Source organism: Pan paniscus, chromosome 4 (assembly GCF_029289425.2).
Source record: "Pan paniscus chromosome 4, NHGRI_mPanPan1-v2.0_pri, whole genome shotgun sequence".
NCBI classification, from domain to species: Eukaryota; Metazoa; Chordata; class Mammalia; order Primates; family Hominidae; genus Pan; species Pan paniscus.
This window is the reverse complement of record NC_073253.2, coordinates 158,154,653-158,181,765: the sequence shown is the minus strand read 5'-3', so window position 1 is coordinate 158,181,765 and position 27,113 is coordinate 158,154,653. Positions and strand designations below refer to the sequence as shown.

General features: G+C 36.3%; 1 long non-coding RNA gene across 1 annotated transcript in view; it reads left to right on the top strand.

Annotated features, from left to right (window-relative positions):
• Nucleotides 1-216: 216 nt before the first annotated feature.
• Nucleotides 217-27,113, top strand: part of LOC134730461 (uncharacterized) — a 217,071-nt gene continuing 190,174 nt past the window's right edge. The window contains exons 1-2 of the long non-coding RNA XR_010112240.1: nt 217-1,707; nt 3,721-3,814. This is a non-coding gene — a long non-coding RNA (uncharacterized LOC134730461). The remainder of the gene's footprint in view (nt 1,708-3,720; nt 3,815-27,113) is intronic.

Sequence of the window (27,113 nt, the reverse complement as noted above, 5' to 3'; positions counted from 1 at the left end):
AGGACAACTTGTAAATTAGAAATTTAGGTGTTTCTACAATTAGAAGTCTAACAGCAGTTCTTATCATTATTCCAGCTTCTTAAATAGAAGTATTTCTTCTGTTTAGGTTGATTCAAAAGATAACCTTTTGAAAAGATAACCTTTCCCTCAAGGGAATATGTGAATCCCATGTTTTCTGTGGAATAGTATAAAACTTATATTTTGTTTTTGCTCCTGTTTTAGGGGACATCTTTAAAGATATTCTGTTTTAAGAGTATATATTGTGCTAACTTAGTAGCGTTCTGGATGAATGAGTTAGTAAAATATTGGGGACCAAAAATTAAGAACTGTAAATTCAGAAAAGTTTAAGAAACTCAATTATTTATTTTTACTTTACCTGCCTGTATTTGCAGTTACCTACCATTAAATACTTCAGAATAAACTCAATGTTTCTATGTAAAATTATTTGAAGTTATTAGAATATATTCTATTAGAAAAAGCAACATGGTAAGTTACATGAATGAGTAAATTCATATGCAGACATTCTTCTTTCCAGTTAGTTTCTTTCTTAGTTCAAGAAAAATGCGGAGTACAAGATAATTTTTTTTTTTTTTTTTTTTTTTTTTTTTTTTTTTGTGACAGAGTCTTGCTCTGTCACCCAGGCTAGAGTGCAGTGGCATGATCTCGGCTCACCGCAAGCTCCATCTCCCAGGTTCACGCCATTCTCCTGCCTCACCCTCCCGAGTAGCTGGGACCACAGGTGCCTGTCATTACGCCCAGCTGATTTTGTTTTTGTATTTTTAGTAGAGATGGGGTTTCACTGTGTTAGCCAGGGTGGTCTCAATCTCCTGACCTCGTGATTTGCCCGCCTTGGCCTCTCAAAGTGCTGGGATTACAGGTGTGAGCCACCGCACCCAGCCAGTACAAGATCATTTTTAAACAACTGCCGGAGTCTCCACTTACATTCTGTTTATTCGCTCAATCAATCATCCAGTTATGCAGAAAATACTGGAGGATCTACTTTAAAATGCACTGGAATCACCCAAAATAGATGGTATAAATGCAGATTAATCAAGCCTCAGTCTCTGAGTAAAAGATATAGAAATCCCAGTTTTTCCAGGTTTTTCAGATACTCCTGATTTAAGTGGACCTTAAACTACATTTTGGAAAATACTGCCTTCCTGTATCATATCCACCCTAACATCAAATGTGACTGAAAGTATCAAAATGCTTAAAATTCCTGCAGGGCTGGGTGCAGCAAGCAAGCAACATGCAAAATATAAGAAGGCATCAACTCTCAGACTCAATTCAACTTTTTTTTTTTTTCTTGAAACAGAATCCCACTCTGTCAGCCCGGCTGGAGTGCAATGGTGCAGTCTTGGCTCGCTGCAACCTCTACCTCCCAGGTTCAAGTGATTCTCCTGCCTCAGCCTCCCAAGTAGCTAGGATTACAGCCTTGCACCACCACACCTGGCTAACTTTTTGTGTTTTTAGTAGAGACGGGCTTTCCCTATGTTGGCCAGACTGGTCTCAAACTACTGGCCTCAAGTGATTTACCCACCTTGGCCTCCCAAATTTCTGGGATTATAGGCATGAGCCACTGAGCCCAGTCCTGACTCTGCTCTTGGGAAAGCTGAGAGTACTGTGTTATATGAATATCTGATCTACCGATGGATTCAGCCGACCTAAAGTTGTTGAATTCTTAAGCCACCACCCCCTTCTCACCAGGTAAGCCCTGTATTCATCATAACTTTGACTAGATTCTCAGACTTAGTGAATACCAGTTCAGATGCTTGTCACATAGATGGACATTATGTAACTTTCTCTCCCCAGCACAAGATTTACTTTCAGATCATCAGTGCGTTAATTGAACAAATGGCAAAGATCTTGCCAAAATCTGAGAAGATGTCCTCTGACCTTGTAAGTAGTTTTAAGTGTAATTTCATTTAAATAGCCCAAAGCTTTTAGCCAAATACAACTTGGCAGTTCAATAATATTTGGGGAGGGTAAAAGCAGGTACTGTGTCAAAGAGCCAAGTGAATAAATTTTTTATGGAAGTCAGTCATATTAATTGTATTGTTCAAAGATGATACTGTTCACATCGGTATTTATATATCTGTTAAAATGTTTGGGTTTATCTAATCCATGATTTCCTTTGTCATATGTTAATACTGGATGTATTTAAAACTTCAAAGTGAGGTGATCTGCAAGCAGAGGGGCCCTGAATGTGTCTAAATGGAATAGTGACATATTTCTCCTACAGATGACATTGCAGTTGTTAACTGCTCATTATTCTAGAACATGTGTGAACCCTCGCCCTTCAGGGGTGCTTGTTTTTCACCCCTGAAGTTCTTCAGTTCAAAAAAGGTTAAAGATCTATACCTTAACAAAAGAGAGACAGCCTCAGTTTGCTCTATAGTATGTACTAAACTTAAATATTCTTGTTATAATATGCTAGTTGGAAAGAGATTTATCCTCTTAAATAATGCCAAGACTTTCCTTAACCCCATTTCTGTGGATATTGTTTGCTTTTCAGCATTTCAATTCTTGCTAATCTTATTTCAGCATCCCACATAATTAGAACTGTACAGATTCTAACTATTCAATCATCTCTTCCCTCCCCTATAAAATGTGCTAACAGGATGTGAAATGGAGGTGGGCTCCCTGTGTTCTTGCTTTGAGTCTAAAGGAAGTTAAATATAAAAACTCAGGAAGTGTCTGAACACACCTCCATTTCAATGTGATCCTCAGTTAGTACATTTCCCTTGAGGTAGGCAGAAAAATGTGAATACATTTTTTTTAACCTATCCAATTTCAACTTAAAACTTCATCTTAAAATTTTCCTTTTGCCCCATCAACTGGGTGCCCTAGATTATACAGGAATGGAGAAAGAAAAAAGAACTTGGCTTAACCATTTGCTATTTTGTGATATTTTATATCACATGCTGCTAGTCTCACCAGGAGTGAATATATGTTAATTCATATATCCAAATCTATGAAAAGGAACATGAAATGGGATCAACTAAGTTATATTGAATACATATACAGATACATTAAGCTTTAGAAAACATCTGGACTTTGGAATACTGGTCCACACTTGTCTTTCAGAGAGTCTCTTGTAGGTATGAAGAATAAAAAATTTATTGTGAGTTTTATTATGTTCAAATTCAGCAAAGGAGATGAATTCATTTCCCTTGAACTGTGGTTTGAATGCATGTTTGAATTCATACATGGAAACTTAACCCCCAAGGTGATAATATTAAAAGGTGGGGTCCATAGGAGGTGATTAGGCTGTGAGGGTGGATGGGATTAGTGCCCTTAAAAAAGGACGGGAGAGAGCAAGTTTGTCCCTTTTGCCCTTGTGCCATGTGAGGACACATAGAAGGCACTATCAAAGGCCCTCGCCGGCCAGTGAATTTGCTGGTGCCACAGTCTTAGACTTCTCAGCCTCTAGAACTGTGAAAAATAAATTTCTACCATTTATAAATTACCCAGTCTATGGTATTTTATTGTAACAGCAGGAATCAACTAAGACACCTAATCCAACTTAATATGGTTTGGCTGTGTTCCCACTCAAATCTCATCTTGAATTGTAGTTCCCATAATCCCCACGTGTTGTGGGAGGGACCAGGTGGAAATAAATAGATCGTGGGGGCAGTTTCCCCCATCCTGTTCTTGTGAAGTGAGTTAGTTTTCGCGAGATCTGATGGTTCTATAAGGGGCTTTTCCTCCTTTTGCTAGGCGCTTCTTGCTGCTGCCATGAGAAGAAGGATGTTTGCTTCCCCCTCTGCCATGATTGTTAAGTTTCCTGAGGCCTCCTGAGCCATGCTGAACTGTGAGTCAATTAAACCATTTTCCTTTATAAATTACCCAGTCCTGGGTATATCTTTATTAGCAGTGTGAGAAGGGACTAATAAGGAACCTGCAGTGGACCTTGCCTTACTAATTTCAATCTCCTGTACATATGGCCTAGATTACGTACAAAATCTAAGTTTACTTCAATGCTGGGTTAACCGTATGGCCACGGTGGCTGGCACGAAATTAACCAACCTTAAATATTAGTATGGCTTAGTCAAACTTTCATTTATTACTAAAGATTTATCACTGCTGTTTCCTTTGGGAATGTGGTTGAATAAAGTGTTTTGAGCTGCGTTCGTGCATACTTGATACCTGCTCCTTTTGATCTGGGTGATCTATTAGAAGGAGGAGGAGAAAAATTAAACCTAAAATATCTTTAGTTGTGTGGTAGAGGTGGAAGTAATTTTGTTGGGGTCTGATGAAACCCCTGAAGGATTATTAGATCCTGAAACCTGAAAATTAGGCTCTAAAATGTAGCACAATTGGAGATATTTGTGAACTTGACCCTTTCTAGAATTTTTGAAAATTCAGGTAAGTAGAGACACTTGAGTTTCTGGACTCAAGATTATAGATGGTGTCTTCTCTATTTTTACTCATGTTTTACAATGAGGCATTGATAATTAACACACTTACCAGTTCCTTTTAGCACAGACCTTGCTTAATAGAGTATAGACAAAAGTCTCAACGTTTGAGAACTGCCAGGAAAGGAGAGGAAACCATTTGCTTTCCGAGAGCACACTGGATAACTTCAGCACAAGGCAGAATAAGGGTATTTAGCTCAGAAGGAGGAGAAAGAGAGTGGCCTCGAATATTGCTTATTTTAGTTTTCCTTAAGGCTGCCCACACAAAGTTTTCAGTCAGTGACTCATCAAATTTCATTCTGCTAGATGTGATGCTGAATTTTTTCTATCTTAAGATGTTCAACAAGAATTTTCTGCTAGTAAATATATTTCCGGTGAGCAGAGGTTATTAAGAATACTTGTACCATGGACCCCTTTGGCACCTGGTGAAACCTGTAGACCCCCCCTTTCTAAATAAAGTTATTGAGGGCATAAAATACCTAAGATTAAAGAAAACCTATATTTAAAAACATTTCACAAATATAATGAAACAAACTTGTGACATGGTAATATATACACTTCTTCAACACATTTAGTAATCGAATCTATGATTACCTAATTATTACTATAATTTTGACATAGTGGTGGACATAAATAATATATTGAACTATTTGCACAACTTTAATGTATTAATAATATGAAAATTGTGATTTCTTCTGATGAGAACCACAGATTTTAACAGTACTATGGTCTCTTGCCTACATTCATAGCTTAAGGAATGGCTAAACCAGTTACAGGTTAGTGGGAAAAGGGGATCTAATTGTATTCATTCAAGTTCCTGGACTTCCTGAATTCCATACATGGTCTTCTGGGTGGCTTGAGCTTCCCACGTTAAAAATTCTTGCTATATAGATTAAGATGAGTAAGATACAACCAGGTTTCTTTTTTACATGTCAAATAATAGTTTTGATATATTTCTCATGACATAAGCTATAAAAACTGGAAAAAAAACTATCTTGAAGATGATATTTGTGTATGAAAATTAGGTCCAGATTTTATTCTTTTTTTCTTTTAATGTTTTTTTCTTTATGAAGCTAAGTGTTCTGTTGGCATGTTTACCACTGTTAAATGCATTTTAATAAAATCCCTGTGGTATTGTGTGCTTTGACATTGCTGGAAACGGGTGTTATTTATGAAAATAATGTTAGACTATAAAGTTAAATAAAGGGAGATGAGATATCAGAAATAACACATTTCTATGGTAATTTTTTTTAAACAGTAGATTGATCAATAGCATTTTGCAGTAAGATGTTGTTAATCTGTCTCAGTCAGGACCCAAACAGCAAGCCATTTCAAATTGATCACAGAACAAAAATTGGCATTACGTTCCCTTGGCTTCATTGTGAGGGTGCTCTACAGCTCATTTCATGACCAGTGAAAATACTGATGCTAATGACAACTATAAGAATACTGTGCCAAATATCACAGAGAAAGAAAGCAAAGGTTGGGGGTGGAGATTATAATTGTTTCTAGCACTGTGTTTAAAACTCTTGGAACTTGTGTTTTCATAGTGAAAGAAAACAATTTTTAATAGCAAGCTAGGTGTGTCATCCACAACATCCCAGTCGTGTTTAATTTGTATTTTCTGAAAAGTTGCATTTCTGAGAAACACAATGAGAAGAAACCAATGGAAGTTATAATTCCAGACCAAAAGTTCTGACTCAAATGTTGACAAAGATCAGGTAGGAAACATAGAGACTTATATTAGGCCAGGTATAAAATAGAACAAAGTTTGTGAGATGACCAGGGTCACAAGGATTGGAGTGTAAGTGAAAATAATAGCTGTGTAGCCAATAAGAATTGCAGTCTGCCCGTTAGAAAGACTGTTATGCCTGGACTTGTGACCTTCCTGATCTTACATGGATAGAAACCAATGTCCTTTTTTCTTTGCTTTCTCAGCTAATAGATTTTTAGAAAAGGGTTTCTGGAGCCAAACACAATGTCCATGGTTTGACAGAGTGAATGGAGACAGGAAAACATACTTTCTCAAAAGAGCAAAATTGCTTTTCCATCCTCATTCTTCTGGTCTATCCACTGTACTGCAGCAATATTAACCAACTTGATCTTTCCTTTTGTCACATTCTTACCACCATATTTCTATCTTAATTTATTTTTTAGCATCAGACTTTCATGCAATTATTTAATTTTTGGTTTCCTACCACAGATTATGTATGACTTATCCAGTGTTAGTAGTAATACTACAAAATAAACAAAGTGACAGTTTGTTTAGCCTTGAGTCTATAGGGTTTTGCTGACTGGAACTAGGATTGACTGACATGGCTATACTTAGGTGGTCTCACCTGGGCTTGCATGTGCCTTTGCAGCCAACAAGAATTAGCTTGAAGGTGCTGCTCATCTTGGCTAGCTCACTCACATGTTTGGTTGAGGGTCAGCTACCGGTTGCCTAACCTAGGATGTCCTCATCTGGGCTGACTTGAGTAGTTTGGCTCTGTTCCTCATATCCCTTTCTTCAACAGGCAAGCCTGAGTATGTTCTTCCCATTGTATAGATGCTCCTTGACTTCTGATGGGGTTACATTCCAATAAGCCTATTGTAAGTGAAAAATATTCTAAGTAAAAAATGCATTTGATACCTTGCTAAAGCCATCATAAAGTTTAAAAATTGTGAAGTTGAACCATTGTAACTCAGGGACCATCCATTACCAGCAGAGGGCAAGAGACAAGCCCAAGCACATTTTCAATCTTGTTCATGAGTCACTTTGCTAGTATTTCATTGACTAAAATTAGTCATAAAACCAGCCAGGTTTGTGAGTAAAAGAATAAAGGCAAATCAAAATCACAAAGCGATATTGCTTTATACCCATTAGGCTGGAAAAATAAAACAAAATGAAATGAAACCTGAAATTGACAAGTGTTGGAAAGGATACAGAGAATTTGGAACACTTCTGCATTGTTGGTGAGAATATAAAATGATGGAGCTGCTATAGAAAATGGTATGGTGATTCTTCAAAAATTTAAACATAGAATTACAATGTGATCCAGCAATTCCCTCTCTAAGTACATACCCAAAGAATTAAAAGAATTTAATTTTCAAATAATCAAAAGCATGGATTCAAACAGATATTTGCACACCCTTGTTCAGTAGCAGCATTATTCACAAAAGCCGGAAGCAGAAGTAACCCAGGTGTCCATCAACAGATGAATGGATAAACAAGATGTGGTGCATATATGCAATGAACTATTATCCAGTCTTAAGGGAATTTTGATGCATGCTAGAGCATGGCTGAAACTTGAAAACATTACGTTGTGAATTATGCCAGTCACAAAAGGACAAATATTGTATGATTCCACTTCTACTAGGTTCCTAGAGTAGTCAAATTCATAGCAAGTAGAGTGGTGGTTGCCAGGAACTGGAGTTGTTCCAGGGACTGGAATTGGGAATTAATATTTAATAGACACAGGGTTTCAGCTGGGGAAGACAAAAAAGTTCTGAAGATGGATGGTGGTAATAGTTGCATAATGTGAATGTACTTCATGCCACAGAATTGTACACTCAAAAATGGCTAAAATAATGAATTTTATGTTATGTATATTTTGCTACAAGAAAAAAGTACACAGAAAGAGAAAGGGTATAGATTCAATCTCATCAGTAATTATTAGTGAAAATCATGTAGCAAAATGGGTGCACAGAAACCAAAGAATTAGAGACATTCATGCAGTATCTACCACAATGGGAATCGTTAAAGGTGGTAGTACTTTTAGCAAAGCACTAGAATGATTACAATATTAAATTTTCTTCCAAGTGGCCTGATATTTATAACAGATTTAAAAAATTATAGAGAGGTATTATACCAGTCTTAGCACTGAACTCTAAATGCAATAGGGGTTTAAGTTTTGATCCAGAGTTCAAGAATACCAGTGACAGAACACCCAACCCTCTTAACACACAAAATACTAGTTACAGTGACACATTTGCGTTATTGGGAATAATTCAAACCCTGTTTAGGTTTTCTTATGATGCATATCACATGATGCATATAACAACTAAGTAATTAAAATCATTTGTATCAAATGGATACCATTGAGATATCTGGGGCTGGGCACATTGGCTCACTTCTGTAATTCCAGCACTTTGGGAGGCTGAAGCGGGAGGATTACTTGAGGCCAGAAGTTCAACACCAGCCTGGGCAACATAGTGAGACCCCATCTCTACAAAAGTTTTCTTAAAAAATTTGCCACATGCAGTGGTACACATCTCTAGTCCTAGCCAGTTGGGAGGCTGAGGCAGGAGGGATTTTCAAGCCTGGGAGTTGAGGCTGTAGTGAACTATGATTGTACCACTGCACTCCAGATGCAGTGACAGAGCATGAGACCCTGTTTCTTTTTTAAAAAATAAAAAAAAGATAATCTGAGAAAATAAGGTTCTGAACACCTTATTTAATAAATTCACTTTTCAGCAGTTCTACAAACTGATATAAATCTGGATTTGCTGCATTATTTGTTATGTTATTGTGATTTCAGTTTAGAGTATTTAAGTGTTAATTAAAATTCTGGACTGTTTTTCATAATTTCCTCCTTAATCTAGGCTATTATCAATTTCCTGAGTAGTGAAAATGCTTGTGGTTCTCATAGCCAAGGCATCTGCCCAGTATTTACACAAGAGCATCATTAGATATTTATAATTTATTAAAATGCCCACGTATGTTCTTTTTGAATAATTGGCTAATAACTTCATTCATAAAGGACATTTGTGTGAGTTCTAATTTAATTTATAGAAAATCTAACAACATTTAGTGTAATTTTAAAGTTATCACAGTACAAATAGTACTGATATTTGTTTTAGTAGTAGTAATCCTTTTTGGTGTTTGTTTTTATTATTAATTTTCAAGGGATAAAAATCATGAAAGTAAAGTAAGATGGAAATCATTCTTAATGTGAGCTATTGAGTTGAATATTCAAATATATTGAATTGTTTTTAAATTTATTATTGTAGCTTTTTGAGGCAGATAAAATGAATATTATGCCTGTGTCATAGATGACAAAAGGAAACCTAAAGATTGTGACTTTTTTAAGGTCACCAAATTGGTTAGTGTTAGGAGAATAAGATACCAGAACCACCACCTCCTAGAACTGTGGTGTGTGATACAGCAGCCACTAGTCATGAAGGTATTGAGCATTTAAAATGTGAATACTCTGAGATGAGATACACTGTGAGAGTCAGAAAAACACTGGATTCCAAACGTAATACTAGAAAAGAAATGGAAAATATCTCAATAATTATATATTGATTGAATGTTGAAATAAGATTTTAGGGCCGGGCGCAGTGGCTCACACCTGTAATCCCAGCACTTTGGGAGGCCGAGGCGGGCGGATCACGAGGTCAGGAGATCGAGACCATCCTGGCTAACACGGTGAAACCCCGTCTCTACTAAAAATACAAAAAATTAGCCGGGCGTGGTAGCGGGCGCCTGTAGTCCCAGCTACTCGGGAGGCTGAGGCAGGAGAATGGCGTGAACCCGGGAGGCGGAGCTTGTAGTGAGCCGAGATCGCGCCACTGCACTCCAGCCTGGGCGACAGAGCAAGACTCCGTCTCAAAAAAAAAAAAAAAAAAAAAAAAGATTTTAGATTTATGGGGTTAAATAAAATATTAAATTAATTTAACTTTTTAGTTTTCTTATGTGACCACTAGAAAACTTAAGATTTTACAGATGGCTCTTATTATATTTGATGGACAATACTATCCTGGAATATTTTTTTCTACTGCTTTGGGCTAAATATCTAAGCCTGGGGTCTGAATTATGCATATAAGTTCTTATGGTGTGATTCATACATAGTTTATAAATGTCTAAATGTTTAGTAGTACTTAGAAATTTTTAAAAATCTTACCTAATAAGAACAAACAATTGTTTGTTGACTTTTTCTCATATGCCTTGCCCAAAGCAATAGAGAAAAATAAAGTTTATTTAAGACTTTCTATATGAAATTTGAGAGCCACACATAAAATTTTAAGTTTTCTAGGAGGCATATTAGAAGAGGAAAAAATAGTGAAATTAATTTAGCCATGCATTTTATTCAATTTAGTATATCTAAAGCAACCAAGGTAGTGATATTTTACACAAATCTGTTTATATATCTCTCTCTACTTCTTATAACCTACCCTTGCCTTTCTATTGTTCTTAAGGTAATTAAAATTCTTAGCCTGGTAAAATTCTTATCATGATCTCTCCAGCCTTACCTGCTCACTTTTTCTCAATCTTTCTCTCCACTCCCTTCCTACTACCAGGGCTATTATACTGTCTCTCATAGCTTTCAACACTCCACCATCCTCTCACTCACCCCAGGGCTCTGTGCAGTGCTTCCTCCTTGTGGAACACTGTTTTCTTTTTGCCTAGTTAACTCCTGTTAATTCTCCAGATTTCAGCACAAGATTATTTTCAGCACGAGATTATCATTTCCTTATGGACTATTTCTTTGATTTTCAAATGTAGGTCAGTTATTATTTATAATATGTACTCACAGTAGCCCTAAAAATGAATGTATCTAATTTACTTTGGATAAATTATTCACCCTTAACTGAAAAGTTCACTAACATGATTATTTGATTAATACCTGTATGCCCTAGTAGACTCTAAAAGTCATGACACTGGTCTTCCTGTCTTTTTTTTTTTTTTTTTCAGTGCTATATTCCCAGTACACACTACCCGATATATACTAGGCACTCAATAAATATTAGTTTCATGATATATAAGTGAATAAACTCATAGATGGGCATTCTTTGAGGTATGTATAATGCTGTATTTAAAATAAGATTCAAGATGTTTAAATAAGGTCCTCTGACATTTTTTATAGCTATTTTATCTTTCCTATTTGTTTTGCAAAGTAATTCAGTTTTCAAATAAAAATCAGATTCACTATTATAGTATATCTTTGAATACTTGAGCGTTGTCAGTTGTATTGCTCAACATATACCGGTATTATGTACTTCGTTCACACAACAACCCTAAGAAAGAAAAATGGATATTTCTACTTTTGGGGCGAAAAGTTAAGTTATGAAAAGTGAAGTGGCTTTGCTTCAACTTAAAGGGACAATAATAAATACAAAACAGATTTGGTGTTGTGTGTGTGTGTGTGTGTGTCTGTGTGTGTGTGTGTCTGTGTGTGGGGGGGTGGGGAAGAGAGAAAGAGACACAAAGTCCAAGGCTAGATTTTCAAATACTGATGAAAAATGAGAACTGATATCTAAATGATGACTTAATGGCCCAGAGAGAGATCTCTTATTTAAGAAATACTAAATTATGTCTGGTAAGTAATTCTGAAGAAAGTAGACCATTACTTTTTTTTCTTTTTTTTTTTTTTTTAGACAGAGTCTCACTCTGTCTTCTAGGCTGGAGTGCTGTGGTGCAGTCTCAACATACTGCAACCTCTGCCTCCTGAGTTCAAGTGATTCTCCTGCCTCAGCCTCCCCAGTAGCTGGGAGTATAGGCGTGCACCTCCACATTGGGCTAATTTTTGTATTTTTAGTAGAGATAGGGTTTCACCATGTTGGCCAGGGTAGTCTAGAACTCCTGACCTCGAGTGATCTGCCTGCCTCAGCCTCCCAAAGTGCGAGGATTACAGTTGTGAGCCACTGCACCTGGCCCCTCACCTTTTTAAAATTAATTAATTTATTTTCTTGAGACAGGGTCTCACTCCGTCACCCAGGCTGGAGCTCAGTGGCGCTATCTTGGCTCATTGCAGCATCAGCCTCTGGAGCTCAGGTGAATCCTCCCTTCTCAGCTCCGGAGTAGCTGGGACTACAGGCACGCACCACCATGCCCGACTAATTTTTGTAGTTTTGGTAGAGACGAGGTTTCGCTATGTTGCCCAGGCTGGACTCCTGGACTCCAGCAATATGGCCCACCTCGCCTCCCAAAGTGCTGGGAATAAAGGTGTGAGCCACTGTGCCCAGCCTGACCATTACCTTTTAAAACGATTTTCATCAGAAAGTTAAAATATTTTATATTATTAAGGGCAAATTTTCTAGTTGCTAATAAAAATATGGTTAAGTATCCAATGGTTTTCAAAGTATGAGGCCTAAACCAGGAGCATATGCATCATCCAGAAACTTGTTAAAAATGCACATTCTTGACCACCAACCCAAATCTACAGAATTAGAAATTCTCGGAGTGTGTGCAGCTCAGGAGTTTGTGTTTTAATAAGCATCAGCATTTTAGTATTTGAGAACAAGTGAAGAAGACTATTAGATTTAAGGGGCATTCTCATTAATAGCCTCAAAAATATTCAGTGAATGGCAAAACATTTTGGGAGCCTTCCTATGACAAAGGGAAAATGATACATCTTAGAAGACTTCTGTTCTTTAAAAAATAAAACATAACTGATTTTTATATTTCAAATGTCCTCTATAAGATTTCTATTTCAGTCACCAAATTCTCAAATATTTTCACAAGAATCAAGGTTCCTGAATCAAGAAAACATTTGGAACATTTATAATTAGTTATGTATTGGAAAATTGGCTCTGGAATAAAAAACTGCCCAGATTTGTTGCATTTACTGATATTTCTGCTGTATGTTCTTCCCAAATGGCCAATTTCAAGCTACCAGTAGAGTCATTACGACTTGACTGAGTGTAGGATTGAAGAAATGCTCAGAATAGGTGTTCTATTTTTTTCTTTTTTTTGGAGGGAGGAAGGAGACTCTTTAGAAAGGTCTATTTTGCCCAGTCCACTCACATTATAGAAAATTTCCTTTTACTGTGTATTCTTTTTTTTCCCTTGTTAAAAATAAGTCATACAGATTCTTTGCGCAAAGTATTCTTATACATTAATAATATTTTGGTATTTAAATGGGCTGCCAGTCACTTGATTACATTATCTTTTACCATAAAATATGTGCTGATTTCTCAGCAATTTATGCATGCAGAAGAAGGGTCCTTTACAATGGGAAGTATTTGGAACAAGTATAATTCAAGTTGGATTTTGGATAAATATTCCAACCGTATATTTTACTTGATTCCTTTGGTAAGTAGAGTCAATCCTCAATAATTTCATACTATAACAAAAACCAAGAGTTTTGGGTAACTAAGAATCAACATTTCAATTATTCAAAATATTATTGAATGTAATTATGATTGAAAATGGTGCCAATGAGTAAAAACAAACAGTGGAAGTGAGGGCATTTTTTTTTTCTCAGCTGGTAAAAAAGCAAATCTGGTGTGTTATAATTGGTGATGAGGACTTTTTAAACAAATCTGGCTAGTTATTATTTCTAGTCTGGTTGCTGTCCTGGTTTTCAAAATATTTCAGTGCTTTCTTAGGTCTTTTTGTTTTGTTTTTTTCCTTTAAAATATGCAAGAGTATGTCATTTTAAAAGAAATAAAAGCACTACTATTAATGTTCATAAAAATCTGTTTTGAATATGCATCTCCTATGCTCAGAAAGGTTTGCTATCTCCCACTGCTCACAATATAAAACCCAACAATTTACCTTGGTACTCAATCCCTTTGACTATTTGGCCCTTCCTACCTTTCCATCGTAATTTTCTAATTCTGTTCTACAAACACACATGCAGTTTGCCATCTCTGTGAATACTTACAATATGCTTTTTTAACCCATGATATTGCTCCTTTTTCTCATAATTGGAAGTACTGTGCATACTTTTTGTCCTATGCATCTCATGTTCTCTCCAAAATTTTTTCATCCTTTCTACTACTGTAGGTGAGCAGTGCAATACGATGATTAGAGTCACTGCCTTGATTTGAATATTTAGCCGCTATACTATCTTTTGTACATTACTAAGTTACTCTCAGTGTGTCTTTATCTGTAAATGGGGTTTAATAATAACTGTTTTGTGAGTTGCGTAGTGAAGATTACGTGAGAAAAGATCTGTAAAGCATTTACTAACGTGCTTGGCAAGAATTATTAACCATGGCTTTATTTTTTTTCTCATTTGAACTCAAAAGCTATATCCAAACACTTGTTTGGACCTTCCATGTTTTCTTGTAGTATACTTTTGTATACTTATTATGGTGTTCTGAATATAACTGTAGAGTGTCGGCCACAAGGACATACTTTCGGCCTTCTCTATAACATCTAACATGTGCCTTTTCTTGACATAGTACATGCCAGAATAACAATGAATGAATGAATAAAATGGAAGAGTATAAGAAACATTGATTGGATCATTGGGAAAACAAGGCTGTCTCAACTCTGCTAGCATCATGTTGTGTCATATTAGCTATTAATAACTGACTTCTTTGAAAGTCAGTGTCTTTATTCAAAATAGAGATGGAACTAGTAGGTAATCTCTATGGCCTTTTTCAACTGCAGGGTGTAACTATCTGAGATATGGCTTAACTGCATGAATGTAAATACAGACTGTTTGTTATAATTACTTATTAATTCTCTATTGAAAACTTTTTATTTTATTGCACTTTATTTTTAAGCCCTCAGATGCTCAGAACTGACATGATAATACTCCTCAATTCATGATACACCTCCCAATCTGTGGGAGACTCTTTTTTCTTTTTAAGAGTTGTGTTATGTGTGTTTCCCTTCAACTTATATAATCTGTGACTTAGCGATTTAAATGTGACAGTAAAATTATAAAAGCAATAGAAGAAAACACACAAAACAAAATAACAAGAACAAAAACAAATTTTCCTGGTCACTTCCCTCATTGTACATATCTCAACACCCAACAATTAAGAAGATCTGTCATTTCTGCATCAAAGGTATCTCTTTGCCTTTTCATTTCTAGCCATCTCCTCCACTAATACACCACTGGAGGACACCATTATCTCTCTTTCAGATTATTGTAGTAACCTTCTCTTAATTGACTTTTCTCTCATTCATTCTTCAGTTTTGAATTAGGCTCACCCCTTATAAGCTTATTTATTTATTTAGTGTAAGCTAATTTGAAATGTACTTTGCCTCTTGCAATCAGAATAGTCTTATGATAAAAAACTTTTAAAAAGTAACATCTACATTAAAAATTATTATTTTTCGTGGGTATGTATTAGGTGTATATATTTATGGGTTACAGAAGATATTTTGATATAAGCATGCAGTGTTTTATAATTACATCAGGTAAATGGGGTATCCATCACTTCCTGCACTTATTCTTTGTTACAAACAACCCAGTAATACTCTTTCAGTTATTTTTAAACATACAGTTAAATTATTTTTGACCATAGTTTTTTAAGAGCAGAAATAAATTTTATAGTGGGTCCATCTCATACAGTCCACTTACTTTGTAGACAATTTCTCTTTTGCTCAGATTTATTTGAGTTGCTAAAAAAATAGCCATGTAAATTCTAGGTTTATTCACACTAAGTGCTGTCCTTTTTCTCTTTTAATGAAAACCTGTGGTTTTTTTTCTTTCCTTCTCAGCAAGAACCCGTATTATTCAATTTGCAACTTTCTATAGTCAGCCCAGTTCATATAATTCTTTATAGTTTTAGCAGACTATGGGTCAAAATAGGAATGTATCTACCATACGTTTGATGGTAAATTAGCCAGTGGTTTCATTTCCTCATTATATTTATAAGCCAGGTCATTAAGTAAACAAATTAATTGAATTATCAAATGCAACATAATTTCTTCTGACCCAAGCAATTTGGGGATGATTCTACCATTAAATGTTATCATTAGGAAGAAAATTAAGAGTGTAGACAAATAGTGGTTGAACTGCCCTCAAAATGTGGACTATAAGCACATTTGGAAATGTTTCAGAAATTTAATTTCCATCTTCCACTTTGATGTGTATGGCAGCAAATATTAATCCACCCTATACTATTCCAAAGCATTATCAAGAATAAAACAATAGCACGTGCAGTATTTCTATAGAATTGTCATCTACTGGGAAATATAGAGAATAGTATTTTAGATGTCTACAGCTTTTGGAAGATCACATTTTTGCCTTATATAGTATACATTGCCTTTAGTTAGTTTCTTTGGTCAAATAAAATATTCTTTGATTTTCCTTTATGAAAGTTGCAATGAAATTTTCCAAGTCCAAAATTGAAATTTTAAAAAGTTATTTGTAATTCTCTAATTGTTAGGGTTTTTTTTCTAATAAAATAAAGCCACCTCAGGGTCCAATATTCTTTCCTCATTCAGTTTATATCAGTGGTTATTTAGTATAGGTCAATGATTTAGTTCAGATCATTTATTTTGCCTCTGTAACATGGTGCTTAATTTCTAATTTAACTTTTCCATATATGTTTACATTTCGTTTTCACTTAGTATACTCTTTAGGTCAAGTGTCGTGTTAGACAACACCTGTAGGAAAACATGCTGGACCTATTGTCAGAAATCCCAGGTTGAAGTCCCAATTCTGACACTATCTTTCTGAACTTGGGAAAATAACAATCTCTCCTGAATCTCAGTTTCCCAGTGAGTTACCTTACTTTTTATCATGTGTGTTAAGTGACATGTAGTGAGATCCCTTTGCAAGCTCTAGAGAGCCCTAGAGATATAAGGTGCTTTTTTTGTTCTTTTGTGGACCCCTCAACACAGTGCAGGAAAAGAGCTCAGATATTGATAAATAAGCATAGACGTTCTCAAGGCTTAATGAAAATAAAAAAGAATTGATTATATTCCAAAGGATTCACTGAGTTTCTAAAGTACTCATAGATGTTATTTAAATTAATTAATTTCCCCATCAAATGGTCATAGAGCATGAACAAGAACAGAATGTGATAAGGTTTCACAGTATTAAATTTTCTTCATAGAATTTCAACATCTGTTTCCAAATATTGTCTAGGTTGTTGTAAAGAATTCATTTAACTATCAGATAACTTTTACTCTTTTCCTTTCATATAGAAATGGGATCTTAATGTGACATATATTTGTGTTTGAAACTGAGCCATAATCCAAAATAAACAATGTCCTCGGTTTTATCCAAATAAAAATTATTTTTTTATCTCTTCTGGGGAAGATAATTAATTACAAGAAAATAATTTTTCACAGGACATTTACTTAAAAGCATGTGTCATACCCACTTAAATGCTTATTTATCTTCATGATATTAGAAATTCAGCCTAAGTAATTTCCATCCAGAGCTCAAAAGGACATTTGCTAACTGAATTTAGAGCTCTATAATAAGAAAGTAGCTTAGTTATAACTAAATAAAAAAGGATGAATTGCTTTTCTATGTTAGTGAATGATAATCATGTTAACCATTGAAAATAAATGAAAATTATTTCAACTCCAGAAACTGGCTCATCTTTGAAGCTAGGTAGGGAGCATAGAAATAGTACAGTCAGCAATTTTGGCCTCATGTATCTTTCCCACAATGCATTTACAGTCTGTCCATCTCATTTGTCAGCTGTTGTTGCAACTATGCTTTCAGATTTTATATAAACCAAAACATATAATCTAAGAAACAAATGTGAAAAGAATTCATCACATTACTTTTATGTGTAATCAAATGTATTTTTAAAAAATCACAGGAGAAATATAGCATATGCTTTCTTAATGCAAAGATGAGATATTTTACCTTAAGCAGATTTTCAAATCATATAAAATTTCTTATTAATGGCATATTATGGAAAATCTAAATAGTGCATGCAAAATATAACCTTTTCTAAATTATGACTCAGTATTGCTTGACAGATTAGTCAGTCACAACATGATTTGATTCTGTGCTGGTTTGTGCTCAATGTGATTTCAGAACCTGAAACTAAGTAATTAAAATCTACCTTATCTCACTAAGTCAGTAGGAGAGGCTCATTATGAATCCAGAAACAAACTTAATAGCCTGTGGTCATGCATCAGAAAGAAGAATGAAGATTGTGTTTATGCCTTCAGAAAGTTTAGTCATCCGTCTTTGAAGTTTCAGCACCATGAACAATAGTCTCCTTACTGGTGGCAGAAAGGGAGCGAAAAATTCAATTAGGGCTGTAGTTATTTTTCGAAGAATACCATTTCTTTATTATCCAGCCAGTTTACTGAAGGATGAGCTAAAATGTAGGAAAACATATCAGATTATTAGGAAGATGATATTGTAGCTTCCTTTAGGATCTTACACTGATGGAGACTTGGTTTGTAGGCAACATTTTTACTTAATAGCCAAAGGACCTGCCCTATATCTTATCCAACTCTTTTTCACTCTCCAGCAACTTCTACTAATTTTCTCTTTGTTAAAGTGTTTGTGGGCTGGGCGCGGTGGCTCACACCTGTAATCCCAGCACTTAGGGAGGCCGAGGCGGGTGGATCACGAGGTCAGGAGTTCAAGACCAGCATGACCAAGATGGTGAAACCCCTGTCTCTACTAAAAACTACAAAAAAAAAAAAAAAAAAAAAAAAAAAAAAGCTGGGCGTGGTGGCAGGTGCCTGTAATCCCAGCTACTTGGGAGGCTGAGGCAGGAGAATTGCTTGAACCTGGGCAGCAGAGGTTGCAGTGAGCCGAGATTGCACCACTGCACTCCAGCCTGTGCAACAGAGTGAGCCTCCGTATCAAAAAAAAAAAAAAAGTTTGTATAATGTTTAGTAAAAGAAAAGTTAAAAAAATAAATAAATAAATAAAAAATCCACTTTACTGACAGCACTTGTATAAGATATTGCTATAAATGAGTTTTCAGCCACATATTTTACCTCTATTTCTCATGTGTACATAATTAACGTTTTTAATAAAACTATGTTTCTAAGGCCAATAACAGTGTCAATTTTTTTAAATTAATTTTTTTTTTTTTTTTGAGATGGAGTCTCGCTGTGTCACCCAGCCTAGAGTGCAGGGGCGCCATCTCTGCTCACTGCAAGCTCTGCCTCCTGGGTTCACACCATTCTCCTGCCTTAGCCTCTCGAGTAACTGGGACTACAGTCACCTGCCACCACGCCCGGCCAATTTTTTTGTATTTTTGGTAGAGACGGGGTTTCACCATGTTAGCCAGGCTGGTCTTGAACTCCCGACCTCGTGATCCACCCGCCTTGGCCTCCCAAAGTGCTGGGATTACAGGCGTGAGCCACTACGCCCGGCCCTGTTAGTGTCAATTCTTGTTCATTTGATCATTCACTCATTCATTCCACAAATCTTTATTTGGCATCACCTCTGTACTGAGTACTCTTCCATGTATAGGGGTTAAAAGAGGTAAATACAACTGATAAAATTCCTGCACTCATGTGTGAGTCTAGTGGGAAAGCAGGCATTGAAAAATCTTTATAAGACAAAAACTGTATTGTTGTGATACCTATGAAGAAGGAAGTATACAAGGTATCATTAGAGTACATAGGGGCTGGGGACGAACACTTGATCAGATTTGATATTGACCAGGAAACACTTAAAAGAAGAGATGCCTTGATTTCTTGCCTGGATGCCAATGATAACCTCAGAAATGGAATTCACACACTAACTCATGTTTTTTTTTCTTCCAAACTATGTCCTGTACGGTGGCTAGCATGATCTTTGCCATGTGTAAATATGATCATTCTTGCCTCCTGATTGATTCTCTTCAGTAGCTTCACAGCTCTTTAAAATTAAGACTGAAATCTTTTTTAGGAATAATTAGAAACTGTAATGCCTGAATCTCTCTCTCTCTTTGGCTCCCCATTTCTTCTAATTGCCTTCATTCTCAGACGTATTCTTTTCATGTGAGGGCAAAGGCAGGCTCCCTAAAGAGTTATATTTATGCCGTCCTAACAGTTCTTGATCTTAGTTCCCCAGATTACATGGAGTACAGGAGAGAAGGCTGCCAAAAGAAAGATATGAACAACAAATAACACATACTCTCTAGCCATATAATTAAAATAAAATTATTCTGTATATACTGTGTTTCCAATTGTCAACTAATGCTCTCTATATTTAAAAACTATATTTAAACAAGTATGTAAAGTAATTTGCTACAGGGAATTCCCACATAGTGAGATAATTTTTTTTTTTTTGAGATGGAGTTTTGCTCTTGTCACGCAGGCCGGAGTGCAGTGGCGCGATCTCAGCTCACTGCAACCTCTGCCTCCTGGGTTCAAGTGATTTCTCCTGCCTCAGCCTCCCGAGTAACTGGGACTACAGGCGCCCGCCACCATGCTCAGCTAATTTTCTGCATTTCTAGTAGAGACAGGGTTTCACCATATTGGGCAGGCTGGTCTTGAACTCCTGACCTCAGGCAATCCACCCATCTCAGCCTCCCAAAGTGTTGGGATTACAGGCGCGAGCCACTGCGCCTGGCCATAGTGAGATAATGTTAACCTTCATGGAGACATTAGGAGTGAGGTTGGAAGTTTGTGAGAAAAATTATTTTATAATCTATATTCTACTTCTAGGAAATGAAGGAATTTAAATGATACTCTAAACTTCTGTAACAGTATTAAATACAGTTAACATTATTCATTACCTACCATATTCCACAAACTTTATTAGCTTGAAATTCTTTGCATAATTTTCTTTTTCCCCTTTTCCTTCCTCTTTAGTTTTTGATGAGACCTGTGGAGAATTTCAAGCTTTCTAAGATATAACATGGAGCATTGCTTCTTAAAGCATGTGAGTTTAGTTTATTGATAATGTGATATTGCAGCATAAAAGTTATATTAGACAAACCCCATCACAAGGCTGCTTTTCTCCTTGCCTTGTATAGCTTCTACATGATTCTTTCACTAATGTCCAAGAGGAAAAACAAAGCCAAAATCTTATCTCTAATACCAAGAGCATATCATGTGTAGCAGGTCAGGCATGGGAAAATGTAAATCATTTGAAGGCTATAAAAGTTTTAGTTACCCACTTAGGATAATAAGTTATGTATGTCTATAAGCCATTGGTCTATAACTGAACAGAGTGTATTGTTGGCTTCAAGCTAGAAAGGTTATCAGTCAAATGTGATTAATGCTATAGCATGGATAGGTACTGTGAGACTACTGAGTAGCTATGTATGTTTCCTGTTAAATTAGGTACATATATTCCCTAAAAATATTTCATTAAGAAGTTTAGGACTCACTCAGTTATTCACCTTTAAATTATATATGGCTTATATCTATTTATATATTTGTTTTGTTTTATTGTGCTTTGTTTTAGGTACATGAATTTGTGATTTCCAGAAAAATTATGTTGCTTTTCATGTCTTCATTATTTTTCATGTTTATATTTATTTCTATAAGCGAGATTTCAAAATGCTGAAATAATTGGCCATCCAACAGTTAAAATCCCATAGTAGTAAAACCGTGGAAGTCCTGGATAACTGTGACTATTCTTTATGACACAGCTTTTTCTTAAAATTGATATTAACAAAATGCCTTGATTCAGAATTAAAATGAAGCTATACATAAGCTTTTCCCCTGTCTTTCAGTAACTTAATGGTTTAAATTAATGTCATATTGAAGGACAAAATTTCCACAACAAGAGACACTTTGAATACAGAAAATTCTCAAAAATGCCTCTCTCAGTCAAGTTCCATCTTGTGATACTTTTGTGAGTTATTTTGAAGCAAAGTCACTATTATTTACATTTATTGTTAAGCTGTTAATTTCCTAAATATTTTGATATGCACAATTAATTTAATTTTCACAATAAGTCCCATAGATAAATCCAATAATTAATCCAATAATCATAGGTGAGATATATGAACCTTTATTGCACAGCAGTACAGTTAATTTGAAAGAGACTGGGATCCAAAACATTTAATTCCTGATCAGACTCCACACGCTTCATATTAAATTACAGATCAGAGAACAGCCCAGTTTATGTGGCCCAGAGCTTCAGCTAGATATTACATAAGAATACTGGATTTTTATTGGAATATTGTTTGGTTGTTCATTCTATTTTGCTAAAGTGCCAAGTATACAAAATTCCCCATAATGCGCTATAGAGTAATATTGTTTGTCACTTTAAACATAGATAAAATTCTCAAAGCTTCCCCTGGATTCCCCCAGAATATCCATATGTATTTGGAATTATGTAGGAAAATGCAACTGAAGAGTTTCTCTGCAGTGGGCTTGATGAATGTGTTCCTGGGATGAAGAAATTAGCCAGCTGTCTGAGAAATAAAAAGATTACAAAGTTTTACCAGTTCTTGAATTAATTGACTTTCTCAGTTTGTAATGAGATCTGAGGATGACTTTCAATGCAATTGAGATGATCCTTTTTGATCTATCTCAGGGTTTCTCAACCTCAGCACTATTAACATTTCGAACAGATAATAATTTTATATGAGGAGGGCTGACCTGTGCATTGTAGGATGATTCACAGGATCCCTGGCCTCTACCCATTAGATGCCAATCTCAGCTCCCCATTATGACAAACAATATCTCCAGGTGTTGCCAGTATCTCAAGGAAGTGGTGCAAAATAGTTCCCAGTTGAAAACCACTGATCTAGATGTATACACTTCCCAGAAATGCAAACTTTTCCCTTATTTTGTGGAATGCAAATGAATGTCTAGCCTTTTTCTGAATACTGAGCATCTTCATTTTGTTGTGGTTGAAGGGAAATTCCTAAGTGACCACTATTCTGTGCTTTCTTTCAGAACCACTAACTACACGGCTCTCTCAAGCCAATTATTATCACATAAAATGTTTTCAAGGCCTGTGTGAGTGTTCAAAGGTCACATCATAGTAAAATGGCAAATCTTTTCATCTGATAACCCAGTAAATAAAAAACTACTATTCAAGAGGAAGAATCAGTCACAAACTATTTTTTTCCTAATAAATCTGCCCTTCCCTACAATCTCACAGACACTGTGTTGAGGCAGGGATGCCAGCTTAAAAGCCTCATTATTCAAAAGGCTCATTATCTTATTTCTTGTCTTACCATTGGGCCTTGGTCGAAGCTATTCTGGACCACTCCTCCAGGTTTTTCTAACTTCAGGTCTCAAAGATCAGGATTTCAGGCATAACTCCTTTTTCTCTCACAGACTCTCACCTTCTTAGGCATATCAGTTCACTTATTCTGAGAAATCAACTTGGAATATCAAGGAATGAAACAGATTGGCTAAGGTACTCAAAAACATAACAATGGGTGCCCACTTCTTTACACTGTCATAACTAAATAAGGCATCCGAATAACCTTTTATAGAGGCAAAATTATCTTCAAGGTGACTCTCCATCCATTTCTGTATTATAAAGTAGGTGCCAACTTCTCTTTCCAAAAGGCAGCTTATCTTAGGAGATAGCAAAAATTCCTCACCATTTAGCTTATCAGTTATTCTACCAGACAGTGATGCAATCTCCTTGCAAATGCAATCTGTTTTTCTGATGAATTGCCAAAGTTCAGTAGCCACAGATGGAGGTGAGGACAGGGAAGAAAGCCCCACAGGCATAGTTGTCCTTGTTTGAGGATGTCATTAAGAAGTCCATTCTGGTTCATGGCCAGATGCCTCCTTGCTGCCTTTGTAGAAGGCCAGTCCACTCATTTGTATTTGTTGGTACAAAGAGCTATTTTTGTTATTGAGTGCAATTGCCTCCATTTAGAAGTACTTAAAATGAGCACATGCACTTTCTGGAAGGCTATTTTACTTTCATTTTATTAAATGATTTATTGGATGGCTCCCAAAATGATTACCTAGAAATGTCAGGTAAAGGTTAATTCAATACCATGGGGCAGAGTGGTGTTAGACTTATGTGGCATGAGGCTGATTAGAGCATTTGACTTAGGAAAGGAAAGGGAATAATTTAGTGTAACACCATGGGTACCTGACATTACTTTTCATTTTACCCGTTGATGAAGAAATACATTTCCAGGTGTCTTTTCCATCTCAGAAAAAGTGAAAATGTTTTTGAAAGAATGGTCACACTTCACTATTTGAAAATATGTATTGACATAATTTAGGAATATTTTTCATTTCTACAGAAACACTTTTCATATAAGTTTATGCTATGGAAGAAAGAAGAGGCATGAAATGGGAGACAAGGGGAAGTGCATTTTGGCAGATATATTATTACATAGAATTTTTGAGGTCTGGAAACTGAATTAGAAAGTGTGGGCTTGATTACCAGCTTCATGGTCTATGTACTAAATATATGACATTAGGACAATTCATCTTCTTAAGCTTTAGTTTCCTCATCTGTAACATAGAAAATGCAGAACACAGTTTGCTTCACACAAACATGCTCAGTCTACACATTTTCTTATTCAAGAAACATTCATTGAGCACCAGCTGTGTCCCAGGAATGGTTTTAAGCTCTGGAAACAAAAGAGTGCACCGAAACAAGCCCATTCTGCTGCCTTCGTGGAGCCTGTGAGGTGGGGGGTTTGTGGGCTTGGTTAGAAAGCAGCTATGAATTAAGTAATCATATAAACGTGTGAAATTTTAACTGTGATAACTGCTATCAAATAAAGCAATTCAGTGTTATAACTGTGAGTTATATTCTAGTCTGAGACAGCAGGAAACTTCCTTGAGAAAGTGACAGTAGAGCTAGATCCCAAAGATGAATGGAAGTTAACTAAGTACAATGGTCTGAATATTTGTGCCCCCTCAAAATTCATAGGTTAAAATCTATTCACCATTGTGATGGTATTGGTAGATAGGGAATTTGAGAAGTGATTTAGATTATAAGGTGCTGTCATGGTTGGGATTAGTGCATCTAGGAAAGAGGCCTTAGGGAGCTGCCTTGCCCCTTCTACTCTGCGAGGACACAGCATGAAGACATCCTCTATGAATGAGAAAGTGGGCCTTCACCAGACGTTGAATTTGCTGGGGTCTTGATCCTGAATTTTCTTGCTTCCAGAACTGTGAGCAAGCTACCTGGTCTCTGGTATTTTGTTATAGCAGTCCAAACAAGCTAAGACACTAAGGGATGGTGGGGAGAGAAAAGGAAGAGTAATGTAGGCAACAGCCCTGTATCAACAGAGAGTGTCAGAGAAATGTAGTGAAGGCCACGGCGGTTGATGCCTCAGGAATGAGAGAGAAGAGTAATGTGTAGTGCAACTGGGGATGCTAGCAGGAGTTTGAACATGTAGGGCCTTTTAGACCATATTATGGATTCCGTTTTTTTAAATTAATATTTTTGAGAAGCCCCTGAATAATTTTAAGAAGAATGAAGTGTTGGTGATGGTGACGTAAGTATGTTGTATTTTAAAATCTGGTTACAATGTAAAGAAGATGGGGGGATGGGATGGATCCTGCAATAGGCTAAGTGAGGGCTGAGGGCACCTTGGGTTAGGGAGACAGTAGAGAGGAGGGGAAGAAGTTAATAGCACTGAGTAGGTAAAATCAATATATATATATTAGGTATAATTGTTATTGCTATGGTTCTTAATGCCATGTGATCAGACTATTGACGTTCTTCCTTTTGAGTTGGAGCCAGTTGCTTTTCCATGCTTAGTGATATGGTTTGACACTGTGTCCCCACCCAAATCGCATCTCAAATTGTAATCCCCATGTGTTGAGGGAGGTACCTGGTGGTCGGTGACTGGATCATGGGGGAAGATTTTCCCCATGCTGTTCTTGTGATAATGAGTTCTCATAAAATCTGATGGTTTGAAAGTGTGGCACTTTCCCTTCACTCTCTCTCTCGCCTGCTGCCATGTGAGACGTGCTTGCTTGCCTTTTGCCTTCCGCCATGATTGTATGTTTCCTGAGGCTTCCTAGCCATGCTTCCTGTTAAGCCTATGGAACTGTAAGTCAATTAAATCTCCTTTACTTATAAATTACCCAGTCTCACGTTGTTCTTTATAGCAGTGTGAGAACGAACTAATACACTTAGAAAAATTTGATGCCAATGTGAAACCCCCTTTTTCAGATTTTTATTCTTTGATAATCATCATCTTTAAGGGAAAATCTTCACCCAGTAAGTTGAGACCCTCTAGTGGACTCTGAGAGATCCAATAGCAGATCTTAAGATACACTGAGCACTTCAGTCTCCTTGTGGATTCTGGGGTTTCCAACAGGAATGGTGCACCTCTGCTGAGAAGACCCACGGTCAGCCTAACCATCTGTTCTCCTAAACTTGCCATGTTTTAGATCCTGGTTCCCCATTTTTTGGTGATGAGGTATAGATTTACAATTCTTCATTTTCTCCTATGTTACTTGAAGGGCCAAAAAAAAAAAAAAAAAAAAAAACCAATTGCATTGTACAGAATTGACAATCTGGTGCATAGCAATGACTAAGTCTCTGTTCTTGGATACCTGACTCCCTTTAATCCTCATTTGCAGTTCTGACAGTTAGTGTGTGAACTTGAAGTCACTTCTTTGTCCTGACTGTATTCAAGTTGTTGTACTAGGAAGATGGGGATAGAAGTATCTCCATACTTCCATACTCAAGAATGTTCTGAGGTTAAAACATTATATTTATTTATATAAATATTTGCATGCCAAATATTTATTTATTCTACAGATATTTATTAAGTGTATATTAAGTGCCTGAAACTGTTTACTAAAGTAAACATATACGAAAACAAAATATATCTGCTGTTTTGGTATTTGTACTCTGATTTGGATGGGATGGAATGGGGTTGAGACTTCAATCTCTTCCTAAAATTCCCCAGCCAGCCCATGCCTTGGCCCTCACATATAAGAGGAATGCACTCTGGCCTGATCTGGCACATCTCTCACTACTGGTCAAGGAGTCTAAATGGCCACTTGCTCTTCTCTGGAGATCATGATCTAGGCAACTGGCACTTGAATTCCCTGCCCAAACAACTTCAAGCCTATACTTTTAGGGAGTGCACAGGACTATTTCCTGGGTCCATATGCACAAGGCAAAGTATACCACTGTTGTACCCCTTTCTACGTCTGGGGAGTGGCCAGGGGCATTATAGTTTGCCTGGGGTATGAGA